The following is a 16,335-nucleotide window of genomic DNA, read 5'->3' as shown; positions in this document are numbered from 1 at the left end:
CAGCTCTCAATATAATCCCTATGCTACTCATAGACAATTAAAGGCCTCTCACAAACCTTCTCCTCTGCCCTCCAAGACTCTTATTTCCTTGCGCAGTTTTTCTTGGGGTCCAGTGCTTCCACACATGTGAATTCCCACCTCACACTGCTCACTTGGCCCAGTGGTAACTGCGCAATCCTGAAGGAGATAAATCCTTCTGCATAGTTGGGTTTCCTTTATAGGAAAAATCGATCTAACTGATAGTGCACTGTCCCTCCTCTGATCTCAATTGGGTCTCTGTCTGAACTGACATGCATGAGTTATTTATGAGAGAATACTCAGTTATCTGAAGTGCAGTAGTTACATGCATGCAAGCATTAACTAACTGAACTTACAATTAATTCAACAAATTGTTTGAATTAATCTAACTAGACTTGGCTCAGTTAACTAAGTCAACTAATTACAACTCAATATTACAACTCATCATTATCTCTTTAATTGATGGATAAATTCATCAATTAATGGAGAAATTGTTGCATGTCCCCACATAGACTTCAAGTTTGCTTTTCCTTAACTAATTAACTCAATATGAATTAATTAATTAATTTACAAAATGCTGCTAAGATCAAATTCGAATTTTACTTCACTATTTTAGTTTAGGGATTGACTAAAATAGGAAGGTATCCCAAAATGCTATTTATAGAATGCTATTTTTAGCACTTCCATTTTTCCATTCATTGTTGCTAAGAGCAACACTGGCTGAACTGCTATTTATAGCAGTGTTATTTTTAGCAATTCTATTTTTATCATTTTTTGTTGCTATTTTCAACACTCCCTCTCAACAAGAAAGGGATTATCAATAACCCCAATCCTGTCTCTGTGGAGGTTGAACTTGCATTTTGACAATGCCTTAGTCAAAATATCTGCATCTTGTTCCTTGGTCGAAACATACAACAACAACATGATCCTCTTGACCACACAGTCTCGAAAATGGTGATACCAGATATCTATGTGCTTGGACTTGTCATGAAAAACTGGATTCTCCGAGAGTTTGATGCAACTTTGGTTATCGCAGTAGATCATTGTAGGATACATCATCTAACCAAACAAGCCCACTAGAATCTTCTGCATCCAAATGGCCTCGCATGCAACCTAACTAGTAGCCATGTATTCACCCTTTGCTAAGCTAAGTGCAAATGATCTATGTTTCCTGCTGTACCAGGAAACTGCAGCTGAACCAAGGTTGAAGATTCCTCAAGAAGTGATCTTCTGGTATGATGGACTCCCTACCCAATCCGCATCTCTGAAGCCTTGAAGCTTTACTCCCTCTGTCCATCTGTACCACAATCCAAACTGATATGTGCCTCTGAGGTATCTCAGAACATGCTTCGCTGCCTTCCAAAACAACTTGGTAGGCTGAACCATAGCTTGACTCAGTTGGTTCACCGCAAAGCATAAGTTGGGTCGTGTGTTCACCAGATACATATGTGAACCCAACAGCTGCCGATAAACAATAGCAGCTACTACCTCACCTGAAGTAGCATCCTCCTTCCTCTAGTTCCCAGCTAGAGGATTTGCACTTCTCCATGTGAAAGCACCTGAGTATCTCATTGGCATACTTGCCTTGAGACACAAATACTTCCCCATCTTTCTGCCACACCTCCAAGCCTAGAAAGTAGTGCATAAGGCCCATGTCCTTCATCTCAAACTCTCTTGCAAGGTCCTCCTTGCAAGACTGTATCAGCTGATCATCACTTGTCAAAATCAGATCATTGACATAAAGAACAACGATCAATGGTTTACCTTCTACCATGATGTGGTAAAGGTTTGCATCTGCTTCACTCTTGGTGAAGCCTAAACTAGTGAAATAGTTGTTGATCCTAGTGTACCAAGCAGGGGGTTCTTGCTTCAGCCCATACAAAGCCCTCTTGATTCTACACACATGTGACTCACAATCGAAGGTTTTGAAACCTTTTGGCTGCTCAATGTACACCTCCTCCTCAATCTTCCCATTGAGGAATGTTGTCTTCACATCCATCTGGTGGATCTTCCACCCCATCTGAGCTGATAGTGCCAACATCAATGTAATTGATGAGTACCTTGATACAGGAGCAAAAGTCTCATTGTAGTCGATCCCCTCGACCTGTGAGAAACCTCGGGTAACAAAACCTGCCTTATGTTTCTCAACACTGCCATCAGCTGCCTGCTTTACCTTGTAAAGCCATCTGAAACTCACCACTGACTTTCCCTGAGGCCTTGGGACAACATCCCACACAATGTTCCAAATGATAGAGTCATACTCCTCTACCATTGCATCAACCCAGACTAGTTGCTGCACTTCCTCCTCGAATGAAGAAGGTTCGGTATCTACACACTCCCCAACCAGGGCCATGTACCCAGTGTATCGCTCGAGCGACCTCCTCTGTCTGCATTGAGAAGATGGCTGTCCCACATTCTCCTGCGCATCTAACATCAAACTGTCAGCTTCCCTTGAGCGTTTCCGCCTATCTATGGAAGTATCAGCATGAGTGGATGTTTCCACTCTCGGATCCTCTGAGCTCCCTCTAAAGTGATAAGTGCATGGCTTTTTGCTCATCGAACTTTAGATCCCTGCGTACCTCAGTCCTCTGAGTGGAAGGAAGGTACACCCGATAGTTGTGGGGTGTATCCGTGTACCCCACAAGTATTCCTAACTCAGCTGTTTGGTTTAGCTTTTTCCTGGCATCTTTGGTCACATGACAGTAAACTGATGATCCAAAGATTCAGAGGTGACTTACATCAGGTCACTTCCCGGAATAGGCCTCCATAAGTGTCTTCATCCCCAGTATACGGTGCGGGCTTCTGTTTTGCAAGTATACTGTTGTATTGCATGCCTCAGCCCACAAATGCAGTGGTAGGCTTTGGTCATGCAAAATCACTCGAGTTTCTCCCACAATCGATCTGTTCTTCCTTTCGGCCACCCCATTCTGTTGTGGGTTATGGGGTGCTGTCAAATCTTGTTTAATACCTTCTGCAATGAAAAAGTCTTTAAACTGTTGGGAGACATACTCCCCACCATTGTCGCTATGCAAGGCTTTTATTTTCTTTCCAGATTCTTTCTCTGCCAAGGCTTTAAACTCACAAAACCTCAAGAAGGTTTGATCCTTATTTTGCATAAATTAGGCCCACCATCTACGAGAAAAATCATCAATAAAAATAACAAAGTACCTTTGTTTAGCGGTGGAGGCTGTAGAGAAAGGTCCACAAACATCTGAGTGAACTTGCTCCAATATTTCTCCAGCTCTACTATCTCAATCTGGAAAGGAATATTTCACATACTTACCCAAGGTACGACCTTTGCATGTAGTCGTTTGCTCAAGTTTTCCCTTAGGTAATCCAGTAGAAATATGTTGCATGATCTTCAAGGCTCCATGGTGCAAGTGGCCCAGCCTTCTATGCCATAGCTTGCCAACATCTTGGCTTTGCACCATCTCAACTTTGGAACTTAAAGCAACAAAGTCATCTACCTCCAGCTTGTAGAGATTCTTGACTCGAATCCCTATTCGCTTTGTCTGTCCAGTACCGATATGCCTCATGAATAACTTTCCTTGACTAAAGACTACATCATAATCTTTTTCTTCCAGCATAGCGATAGACACAAGATTCTTCTTCAGACCTGGTACATACTTTACATCAGTCAGGGTGAGGGGAGCTCCATGCTCCTTCTGAAACACAACCGTACCTTCACCTGAAACACGATACTTTCCATCATCCCCCATCTCATTTCGCATCTGGAGATCCTTCTCCTCCAAGATATTGAAAAGATTCTTGTCACCTGACATGTGGAATGAAGCTCCACTGTCCAGGTACCACACACACCCCACCATGGATGAAACCATGCATGCGATAAGCAAGAAATCCAGCTCAAACTGTGAGGCCAGTGCCTCACCATCAGATCCCTTCGAGGAACCCTTCTTGGATTTCTTTTATGGAAAATTCGTAGCATAATGGCCCACTTCATGACAATGAAAGCATCGCACTTTCGATTTGTCAATCTTCTTCCCACCATGGAAAGAACCGGATTTGGGATGGGACGCCTTCCATTTCCCTTTCCTCACCTTACTTGTTAAGGCTAGATTTTCCTCATCATCTTGCTTCAATGAGGATCTAACAAAGCTTGTATTTCAGTGCCAACTTCCTCTCATCGCTGCTGTTCTGATATAAATCTTTCAATGTCTACCACATTGAAAACAGAGTCTCCTTCCCATGGAGGCTCGAGACAATGTGATCTCGAACTCCCTCCAGGAGGATTCTCCTTGTTCTAGCCACACATTTCTTCCATTCCGCCAATTGAGTAGCATCAGTCAGCTTGGGGACTTCTTGATCAATGAAGTCCTTTAGACTGTTATCCTCTAACACTGCCTCCATGTGATCCTTCTAGGCTATATAATTCGAGTTGTCATCAAGGGCATACTCGAGTCTTAAACCACTGAACGCCATAAGTGAAATAGAGATGTGATAAGAACTCGATTTCTATATTCAGGAACCAAACTTCGAACTTCCCCTTCTTTTATAATGTTCTTCGCCTTGATCACCTTCACTCTGATACCATGTAGAAATTCCCACTATAGATCAAGAAATTATGCAATATACTAAAACACAATATAAGATATACTTCTACAACACTTAGCGGAAGATTAATCGAATTGAGAAAGATCAAGAGAACACATATAACTGAGAATGAGAAATCAATCACACATAACACATAAGAAATATCCCAGGGAAAGCCTCAGCCTAAAACCCCAACTCTGTATTCTCCAAATCTGCCTTAGCAGAGCATGGTCATTCCTCCTCTCATTACATCTGCATGGAAGAGGCCAAACTTGTTAGAAAAGAAGAACATTGTCTCAAAAGAAAAATTAAAGAAGCCATTGAAATAGAAAAAAGGAAAAATAACTTTAATCGTGATGATGGATTAAAACTGAGTAACACTTGGAAACCTTTATTAGAAAAATTAAAAAACAGTAAGTATTAATCTTAACCATCCTCCTTAAACCTTAAATCATTGACCTAATCATTCTTAAAATTCTGTTCTAGATCAATAACATATATCTTGATAACATTAAAAACACTTCTTAGTTAATTATTATAATAAAATTATTTCAGTAAAAATCACCTCTAGGATTATAGATAATACTACAATATTATCTCACCTATCATAAGTCTAATTAATTAATTGAAATTAATAATTTAAAGATACAAATTAAATAAAAATAAAATAAAATAATAATAATAATAATAATAATATATAAACAAATAATTAAATAAATAAATAAAAATAATAATAATAATAATAATAAATATTATTATTATTTATCAAATTAATCAAAGTAATTAAATATTCCAAACTTTTGAAATAAATATATAATAATAATAATAATAATAATAATATTTAATAAACAAATAATAATTTTATGATAATAACAAATAAATACATAATAATAAATTAAACAAGTAAATAAACTAATAATTAAATAATTAGTTTAAACACATGAATAAAGTAAGTAAAAAATATTTAACTTTATATAATTAAATTATCAAAAATAATAAACTAATAATAATAATAATAATAATAAATAATAAAATAAATAAATAATATTCTAATAAAAATAATAATAAAATGATATTATTATAAAAATAAATAAATAAATATAGTGAATAAATAATAACAAAATAAATAATAATAATAACAAATTAATAAATTAATTAATAATAAGTAAAAATTAATAATAATAATAATAATAATAATAATATTAAATAAATAATAAAAATAATAATAATAATAACAAAAATATATATATAATAATAATAAAAATGAATAATAAACAAATGAATTTTAAATAAAATAAGCCGACCTAATTTCTCACTGCATTCCTTAATAACCCTCTTATATATATCAATAATCATAGCTCTGTGATACATCATTAATTTTAAAGATTATCTATTGCCGCATCCCCTGATGATGGACTCACTTCGTAGTCCGAAACATTGGGTTCACAAAACTCTACAACAGGTCATTCCTCCTCTATCTAAAACCATTCTCACCTGTATGGATTCTCTATTTAACAAGTGGAAAATAGTCACAAAATTACACAAAGCCTTAGCTTGGAAGCCAACCAGCTCTCAGTATAATTCCTATGCTACTCATAGATAGTTAAAGGCCTCTCACAAACCTTCTCCTCACTGCTCATAGATAGTTAAAGGCCTTTCACAAACCTTCTCCTCTTCCCTCCAAGCCTCCTATGCCATTGCGCAGTTTTTCTTGGGGTCCTGTGCTTTCACACATGTGAATTCCCACCTCACACTGCTCACTTGGCCCAGTAGTAACTGCGCAATCCTGAAGGAGATAAATCCTTCTGCATAGATGAGCTTCCTTTATAGGAAAAATCCATCTAACTGATAGTACACTATCCCTCCTCTGATCTCAACTGGGTCTCTGTCTGAACTGACATGCATGAGTTATTTATGAGAGAATACTCAGTTATCTGAAGTGCAGTAGTTACATGCATGCAAGCATTAACTAACTAAACTTACAATTAATTCAACAAATTGTTTGAATTAATCTAACTGGACTTGACTTAGTTAGCTAAGTCAACTAATTACAACTCAATATAACTGAGGGATAAATTCCTCAATTAATGGAGAAATTTTTGCATGTCCCCACATAGACTTCAAGTTTGATTTTTCTTAACTAATTAAATCAAGATGAATTAATTAATTAATTTACAAACTGCTGCTAAGATCAAATTCGAATTTTACTTCACTATTTTAGTTTAGGGACTAACTAAAATAGGAAGGTATCCCGAAATGCTATTTTTAGCACTTCCATTTTTCCATCCATTGTTGTTAAGATCAACGCTGGCTGAACTGCTATTTATAGCAGTGTTATTTTTAGCACTTCTATTTTTAGCACTTCTATTTTTAGCATTTATTGTTGCTATTTTCAACACTCCCACTCAACAATAAAGGGATTATCAGTAACCCCAATCCTGTCTCTATGGAACTTGAACTTGCATTTTGACAATACCTTAGTCAAAATATCCGCATCATGTTCCTTGGTCGAAACATACAACAACAACATGATCCTCTTGACCACACAGTCTCGAAGATGGTGATACTAGATATCTATGTGCTTGGACCTGTCATGAAAAACTAGATTCTCTAAGAGTTTGATGCAACTCTGGTTATTGCAGTAGATCACTGTAGGATCCATCATTTGACCAAACAATCCCACTAGAATCTTCCGCATCCAAATGGCCTCACATGCAACCTAACTAGCAGCCATGTATTCAGCCTCTGAGCTAAGTGCAAATGATCTCTGTTTTCTGCTATACCAAGAAACTGCAGCTGAACCAAGGTTGAAGATTCCTCCAGAAGTGCTCTTCCGGTCTGATGGACTCCCTGCCCAATCCACATCTGTGAAGCCCTGAAGCTTCACTCCCTCTGTCCGTATGTATCACAATCCAAACTGAGATGTGCCTCTAAGGTATCTTAGCACATGCTTCGCTGCCTTCCAAAACAACTTGGTAGGCTGAACCATATCTTGACTCAGCTGGTTCACCGTAAAGCATAAGTTGAGTTGTGCGTTCACCAGATACATAAGTGAACCCACCAGCTAACGATAAACAGTAGCAGCTACTACCTCACTTGAAGTAGCATCCTCCTTCTTCTAGTTCCCAATAGAGGAGTTTGCATGGGCTTGCACTTCTCCACGTGAAAGCACCTAAGTATCTCAATGGCATACTTGCCTTGAGACACAAATACTTCCCCATATTTCTGCCACGCCTCCATGCCTAGAAAGTAGTGCATAAGGCCCATGTCCTTCATCTTGAACTCTCTTGCAAGGTCCTCCTTGCAAGATTGTATCAGCTGATCATCACCTATCAAAATCAGATCATCGACATAAAGAACAATGATCAATGGTTTACCTTCTACCATGATGTGGTAAAGGTTTGCATCTGCTTCACTCTTGGTGAAGCACAAACCGGTGAAATAATTGTCGATCCTGGTGCTTGCTTCAATATAGAGCCCTCTTGAGTCTGCACACATGCAACTCACGATCGAAGGTTTCGAAACCTTATGGTTGCTCAATGTACACCTCCTCCTCATTCTTCCCATTGATGAATGTTGTCTTCACATCCATCTGGTGGATCTTCCACCTCATTTGAGTTGATAGTGCCAACATCGATCTAATCGATGAGTACCTTGTTACAAGAGCAAAAGTCTCATTGTAGTCGATCCCCTTGACTTGTGAGAAACCCTGAGCAACAAACCTTGCCTTATGTTTCTCAACACTGCCATCAGCTGCCTGCTTTACCTTGTAAAGCCATCTGGAACTCACCACTGACTTGCCCTGAGGCCTTGGGACAACATCCCACACACTGTTCTAAATGATAGAGTCATACTCCTCTACCATTGCATCAACCTAGACTGGTTGCTGCACTGCCTCCTCGAATGAAGAAGGTTCGGTATCTACACACTCCCCAACTAGGGCCATGTACCCAGTGTACTGCTCGGGTGACCTCCTCTGTTTGCGTTGAGAAGATGGCTGTCCCACATTCTCTCGTGCATCTAGCATCAACCTGTCAGCTTCCCTTGAGTGTTTTTGCCCATCTCTGGAAGTATCAGCATGAGTGGATGTCTCCACTCCTGGATCCTCTGCATGTGGCTGCTCTGCATCAATCTGAGGCTCCTCATCCTTAGGAACTGAAAGTTCCTCATCTGCATGCAACTCGAGCTCCCTCTCAAGTGATAAGCACATGGCTTTCTGCTCATCGAACTTTAGATCCCTGCGTACCACAATCCTCTGAGTGGAAGGAAGGTACACCTGATAGTTGTGGGGTGTATCCGTGTACCCCACAAGTATTCCCAACTCAGTTGTTGGGTCTAGCTTCTTTCTGGCATCTTTGGTCACATGACTGTAAATTGATGATTCAAATATTCATAAGTGACTTACATCAAGTTGCTTCCCGGAATAGGCCTCCATAGGTGTCTTCATCCCCAGTATATAGTGCAGGCTTTTATTCTGCAAGTATATTGCTCTATTGCAACATCGCTCACGCTGCTCCCATAATCGATATGTTCTTCCTTTTAGCCACACCATTCTGCTGTGGGTTATGGGGTGCCGTCAATCCCTGTTTAATACCTTCTGTAGCGCAAAAGTCTTTAAACTGTTGGGAGACATACTCCCCACCATTGTCACTGCGCAAGGCTTTTATTTTCTTTCCATATTCTTTCTTCGCCAAGGATTTAAATTCACAAAACCTCAAGAAGGTCTAATCCTTCTTTTGCATAAAGTAGATACAGCATCTACGAGAAAAATCATCAACAAAAATAACATAGTACCTTTGTTTAGTGGTGGAGGCTATAGAGAAAGGTCCACAAACACCTGAATGAACTCGCTCCAGGATTGCTCCAACTCTACTGTCTCGATCCGGAAAGGAAGATTTCACATACTTACCTAAGGCACAACCTTTGCATGTAGTCGTTTGCTCAAGTTTTCCCTTGGGTAATCTAGTAGAAATCTGTTGCATGATCTTCAGGGCTCCATGGAGCAAGTGGCCTAGCCTTCTATGCCAGAGCTCGCCAACATCTTGGCTCTGCACAATCTCAGCTTTGGAACTCAAAGTAACACAGTTTTCTACCTCAAGCTTGTAGAGATGCTTGACTCAAATCCCTATTCGCTTTGTCTGTCCAGTACCGATATGGCTCAGGAATACCTTTCCTTGACTAAAGACTACATCATAGCCTTTATCCTCTAGCATAGCGACAAACACAAGATTCTTCTTCAAACCTGGTACATACTTTACATTAGTTAGGGTGAGGGGAGCTCCATGCTCCCTTTGAAACACAACCGTACCATCACGTGAAACACGGTACTTTCCATCATCACCCATCTCGATTCGCATCTAGAGATCCTTCTCCTCCAAGGTACTGAAAAGATTCTTGTCACTTGACATGTGGAATGAAGCTCCATTTTCCAGGTACCACACACATCCCACCATGGATGAAACCATGCATACGATAAGCGAGAAATCCAGCTCAAACTGTGAGGCCAGTGCCTCACCATCAGATCCCTTCGAGGAACCCTTCTTAGATTTCTTTTGTGGACAATTCGTAGCATAATGGCCCACTTCAAGACAATGAAAGCATCGCACTTTCGATTTGTCAATCTTCTTCCCACCATGGGAAGAACCAGATTTGGGATGGGACGCCTTCACTTTCCCTTTCCTCACCTTACTCGCTAAGGCTAGATTTTCCTCATATCTTGCTTCAATGAGGATCCATCTCTGGTGCTTCTTCTTATTTCCTCCTGCTTTAGATCTGACCAAAGTCATTCCTAATCTGGCAGTTTTTCTCTTCCATTAACCGAGTCTTGGTAGCTATGCCAGCTCTTAGGAAGACCGAGGAGAGCAAGACTCACCATGTCATCATCAGCGGTCGTGATCCCTACACTTCCAAGCTCATCCCTACACGTGGTGAGCTTTTTCAGATATGTAGAGATCGTGTCACCCTTTTCACACTTGATCTTACGAAGCTTGTCTTTCAGTGCCAACTTCCTCTGATCGTTGTTGTTCTAATATAAATCTTTCAATGTTTCCACATCGAAAACAGAGTCTCCTTCCCATGGGGGCTCGAGGCAATGTGATCTCGAACTCCCTCCAGGAGGATTCTCCTTGCTTTAGCCACACATTTCTTCCATTTCGCCAGTTGAGTAGCATCAATCAGCTTGGGGACTTCTTTATCAATGAAGTCCTTTAGACCGTTATCCTCTAACACTGCCTCCATGCGATCCTTCCAGGCTATATAATTTGGGCTGCCACCAAGGGCATACTGGAGTCTTAAACCACTGAACGCCATAGATGAAATAGAGATGTGATAAGAACTTGATTTCTATATTTAAGAACCAAACTTCAAACTTCTCCTTCTTGTATACTGTTTTTTTCCTTCATCACCTTTGCTCTGATACCATGTAGAAATTCCCACTGTAGATCAATAGATTATGCAATATACTAAAACACAATACAAGATCTACTTCTACAACACTTTGCGGAAGCTTAATCGAATTGAGCAAGATCAAGAGAACACATATAACTGAGAATGAGAAATCAATCACACATAACACAAAAGAAATATCACGGGGAAAGCCTCAGCCTAAAACCCCAACTCTGTATTATCATACAAGTGGAAAATAGTCACAGAATAACATAAAGCCTTAGCTTGGAAGCCAAACAGTTCTTAGTATAATCCCTTTGCTACTCATAGACAGTCAAAGGCCTCTCACAAACCTTCTCCTCTACCCTTCTAGCCTCATATTTCCTTGCGCAGTTTTTCTTGGGGTCTAGTGCTTCCACACACGTGAATTCCCACCTCACACTGCTCACTTGGCCCAATAGTAACTACGCAATCATGGAGATAAATCCTTCTACATAGATGAGTTTCCTTTATAGGAAAAATCCATCTAACTGATAGTACACTGTCCCTCCTCTGATCTCAACTAGGTCTCTGTCTGAACTGACATGCATGAGTTATTTATGAGAGAATACTCAGTTTTCTAAAGTGTAGTAGTTACATGCATGCAAGAATTAACTAACTGAACTTACAATTAATTCAACAAACTGTTTAAATTAATCTAACTGGACTTGACTCAGTTAGCCAAGTCAACTAATTACAACTCAATATTACAACTCATTCTTATCTCTTTAACTGATGGATAAATTCCTCAATTAATGGAGAAACTGTTGCATGTCCCCACATAGACTTCAAGTTTGATTTTCCTTAACTAATTAACTCAAGATGAATTAATTAATTAATTAATCTACATACTGCTGCTAAGATCAAATTCGAATTTTACTTCACTATTTTAGTTTAGGGACTGACTAAAATAGGAAGGTATCTCGAAATGCTATTTATAGAATGCTATTTTTAGCACTTCCATTTTTCCATCCATTGTTGCTAAGATCAACACTGGTTGAACTGCTATTTATAGTAGTGCTATTTTTAGCAATTCTATTTTTAGCATTTCTTGTTGCTATTTTCAACATGGGAAGCCTTCCCCTTCCATTTCCTTGCCTTACTTGCTAAGGCCGGATTTTCTTCATCATCATCCTTGGATGAAGAACCGACTTGTGTGCTCTTCCTGATCTCCTCCTGCATCAGATTTGACCACAATCTTTCCCAATCTAGTAGTTTCTCCCTTCCATTCACAGAGTCCTGGTAGCTATTCCAACTCTTTGGAAGGCCAAGGAGAGCGAGGCTCACCATGTCATCATCGGTAGTAGTTATTCCCACACTGCCAAGCTCATCTCTGCAAGCGGTGAGCTTGTTCAGATATGTGGAAGTATCACCCTTTTCCATATTGATTCTTCGAAGCTTATCCTTGAGCGCCAATTTCCTCTGGTCGCTACTGTTCTGGTAGAGGTCCTTCAATGTCTTCCACATTGAAAATGGAGTATCCTTCCCATGGAGACTCGAGACAATATGGTCTCAAACTCCCTCAAGGATGATCCGTCTCGCCTTTGCCACACACTTCTTCCACTCAGCCAACTCTTGTGCATTAGTTGAAGTTGGCTTTAGGATTTCTTTATCAATGAAATCCTTCAAGCCATTGTCTTCTAATATAGCCTCCATTCTATCTTTCCATGCTATGTAATTCGAGCTACCTTCCAAGGCATACTCGAGTCTCAAGCCATACAATGCCATTGACCAATCTTGAAGTATGATAAGAATTCGATTTGCACCTGCAACCCCAAACTCAAACTTCGAATTCTCTTCTCCGTATACTTTTCACAGCTTCGATTAAACCTTGCTCTGATACCATGTAGAAATTTCTATAAAAACCTAGCTCTGATACCATGAAGAAAATCTGCATGTAGGTTAACTTGATAATGCAATATAAATCAAAGAAGAATACTATAACCTACTTCTACTATTAATTTGTGGAAGATTAAATATCGATTTGAATAATATAACCAGAAGAAGAAGAATCAATCGCACAATACACATGAAAATACTTTGGGGAATGCCTCAGCTAAAAGCCCCACTATATGTATTATCGTACAAGGTGGATATACATAGGAATTATACAAAGCCTTAGCTCTCATAGCTAGTCAACTCTCAATACAATCCTCACAGGGAATCCTGGCTTCTCTCAAGCCTTCCTTTCTGCCCTCTAAGCTCCTATTTCCCTGCGTTGTTGCTCTGGGATGATTCTCCTTCAACCAAGTGGAAAACCTCTTCTACCCAGTGGATGATCTCCTAATCTCACACACTGTCAGAACTGCACAATCCTCAAGGAATTGATTCCTTCTGCATGCATGAGTTTTCTTTACAAGAAAACACATGCAACTGATAGTACACTGTCCTTGACTTTAATCTCAACTAGGTCTTTCTCAGAATAGACATGCATGAGTTAGTGATGAGGGAATCTTCAGTTAACTGGACTACACTTGTTGAGTGCATGCATGCATCAACTGACTGTTAACTCTCTATCAGTTCCTCAAACAGTTTGGAACTAATTTAACTGGACCTAACTCAGTAAACTGAGCTAACTAATTACAACTCAAATATAACTCAATCTTATCTCTTTAATTTAAGGGATAACTCTTGCATGACTTCAGAAAGACTTCTAACTTGAATTTCTCCAACTAATTAAGTCAAAATAACTTAATTAATTATTTCCAAGTAGCTGTTAAGGCTAAATTCGATTTTAATTCACAATTTAATTCAAGGACAAATTAAATTGGAATATTCTTGTTCCCACATTTCAATATCATGTTCATCAACAAAATGGTTCGTGTCACCTCTAGCAAAGGAAAGATTTTTCGAGGAACCTACGATCGAGGTAAACAGAGGAAATCATCCCCCGTGACTAGTCAACCCAGTTCATCAGGGGGGATGGTTCGAGGGCGTAAGTCGACCTCTCGGATCATTGACAAAGCGACAGGGGCTTACCATTTGGGTAGTTCTTCCCTGGTCATACAACTCATTGTAGAATGGGAAGAGGAGATCAACCAGAAAGTGGAAATTTTGGAAATTGATTTGGAAGATTGGGAAACGTTGGTGCCAAACAATGGACTACTTGAGGAAGATACACCCAATATAAGAAAATAGTTCGCTTATATTGGTTGATGAAGAACCTTTTGGATAAATCTCTGGAGCAATTCCCAATGGGCATGCCTACGTCATCCCATGGGTACCCAGATTATAGTAAGGAGTTTCAGAAGATCCAATTCCAACTGCATCAGAAAAAATGGTTGCCTCAACCACATTGAGTAGCATATCCCATGTATCCCTCAAACTAAGCTGCTAGGCTCTAGTGTGAAGGACCTCACCCTTGTTGATTCAACTGAAGATGAATAGTGTGTTGGTGTACCCCTTTTTTTAGTTTTTGTATGCTGTAGTCTCACACTTTTCAGAATGTTGTCAGTTATATTTATAGTTATCTAGATAGTAGGAAGTATAAGGACACTCAGACGTATTTAGCATGGCTAACTAGACTCATTATATTTTGTTTTTGGATGGCTTATCATGTTTTTAGGTGGCCAAAAAACTTGGTTTACCAATGGGCAAGTTGATGCCACCTAATCATATGAATTGTGGATGTAACCTGCTTCTTTTTTTACAGAAAATTAATAGAAAGGACCTATCAAGCTTATAAAATAAAAATAAAAATTAAGATAACAAATCCAAAAAATATGTACAAATTAAAACAAAATTAGGATTAAAATGTTTAAAAGATACAAACCTCTCAACCCTCGTCTAAAGAATAAAATAATCTAAATATGGTTCATAAATTACAAAAGTCGAAAACAACTAACTTAAACATTAGTTGCAACTTCAAGACTACTTGAAGCTCAACCTTTGCCAAGATGGCTCGAAGCTCAACCTTTTCCTTATGATTCTTCTCCAAAGAGATGTTGATTGTCTGACCATGAAGTTGGTCTCGACCTTAATTATGGGTTTCCTCCAACTCCAAACAAACTCAAAAGACTAAAATGGATAGAGATGCCCCTATTCTAAATTTGATTTTTTTAATTGTGCTCTCACAATTGTGGCTCAAACATGTTCCTCTATGCATAAATTTAGGAAGAACGTACATTAGAAAATCTCACCGTTGGAAACTCAGAATACTGGTAACATTGGTCTCCAAAGTTCTCCAATACCGTTGAAACTTGAATTTTGTCATCAGTTCTTTTATGTTGTTGTTTTTCTAGTTGGCAACTATCTGAGACTGTAATCTCTCGTCGCTTAAATTATAATTTTTATTCCAATAAATTTAGTGTTTTGAAAAATAATTTAATAGAAGCAATATGCCCTATGATAATGGACTGAACGTAAAAGGCATGATAAAACTTGCATACATGAGTATGCTAAAACAGAAACATGCATCAACTTCTGACATTGGAATGCGTCGTGCCTGACTGAGGTCAGAGTTATTTTCTTCCCGAGCTAGATGTTTATGTCAATAGAACTTCGACCCCCCGATTATCTAAAACAACACGACGTGCAGTTGGAGTCGCCACCTTGCTCACAGGCCTTCTGAAAATGCAAAGATACCTATTCTCCCGACTTCACAAGTTTCAGAGTAAATTCCAAGAAATATTTGTCGTAACTGCTATAGAAAATCATGGAATTGGGGTCAACAGAGAATTTAAAACTAGAACATATGGAATCAGGGTCGGAACCTTGCCCACAGGACTTCCGCAAATGCAAATATGGGCCAGCCTTCGACCTAGATTTGGTTAGTCAATACTGGTTTATTCTTAGAACATTGCATCCAAACCATCAAAACTTGAGCCAATAATGTATTTAACACTTCTGACCCATTAAACCAAAGTTTTCTCATAGAGAGAACTCAAAAAATTACCAGGTCCAACAATTCGCTTTCCCGAACAACTATTATGCTCTAATTCTAAAGCCTCACTTGCAAATTCTATGAAACAGTGAACCATTAGAACTCCAAATTATGCACCATGACCATTAAAGCATAAAATAATGTTCATAAATTTACCAATCAAATCGTTGCCGAGGAGGTTGGAAAACCTGCGTTCTACCACATAACCAAACACCTTTAGCATTCGATACAAAAAATTTACTGCTTGCATCTGCTAAAGTAAAAAGAACACTCACTTGGTAACAATGAAAACTTGACAATGAGGAATTATGCCACACAAAAAACGGAGACATGGAAATAAGAAATCCAACCTCAATGAGCGCCACAAAAAATAAAAATAAAACAACCACTTTGAACACCGAAAATAACTAAATCCGCTTCTTGATAATCCATTAACCATAATAATAAATTCTACACCAACA

Source organism: Pinus tabuliformis, chromosome X (genome assembly GCF_031772625.1).
Source record: "Pinus tabuliformis cultivar Carrire ecotype Pingquan chromosome X, CPIR1, whole genome shotgun sequence".
Lineage (NCBI taxonomy): Eukaryota > Viridiplantae > Streptophyta > Pinopsida > Pinales > Pinaceae > Pinus > Pinus tabuliformis.
Note: the sequence above shows the minus strand (reverse complement) of the source record.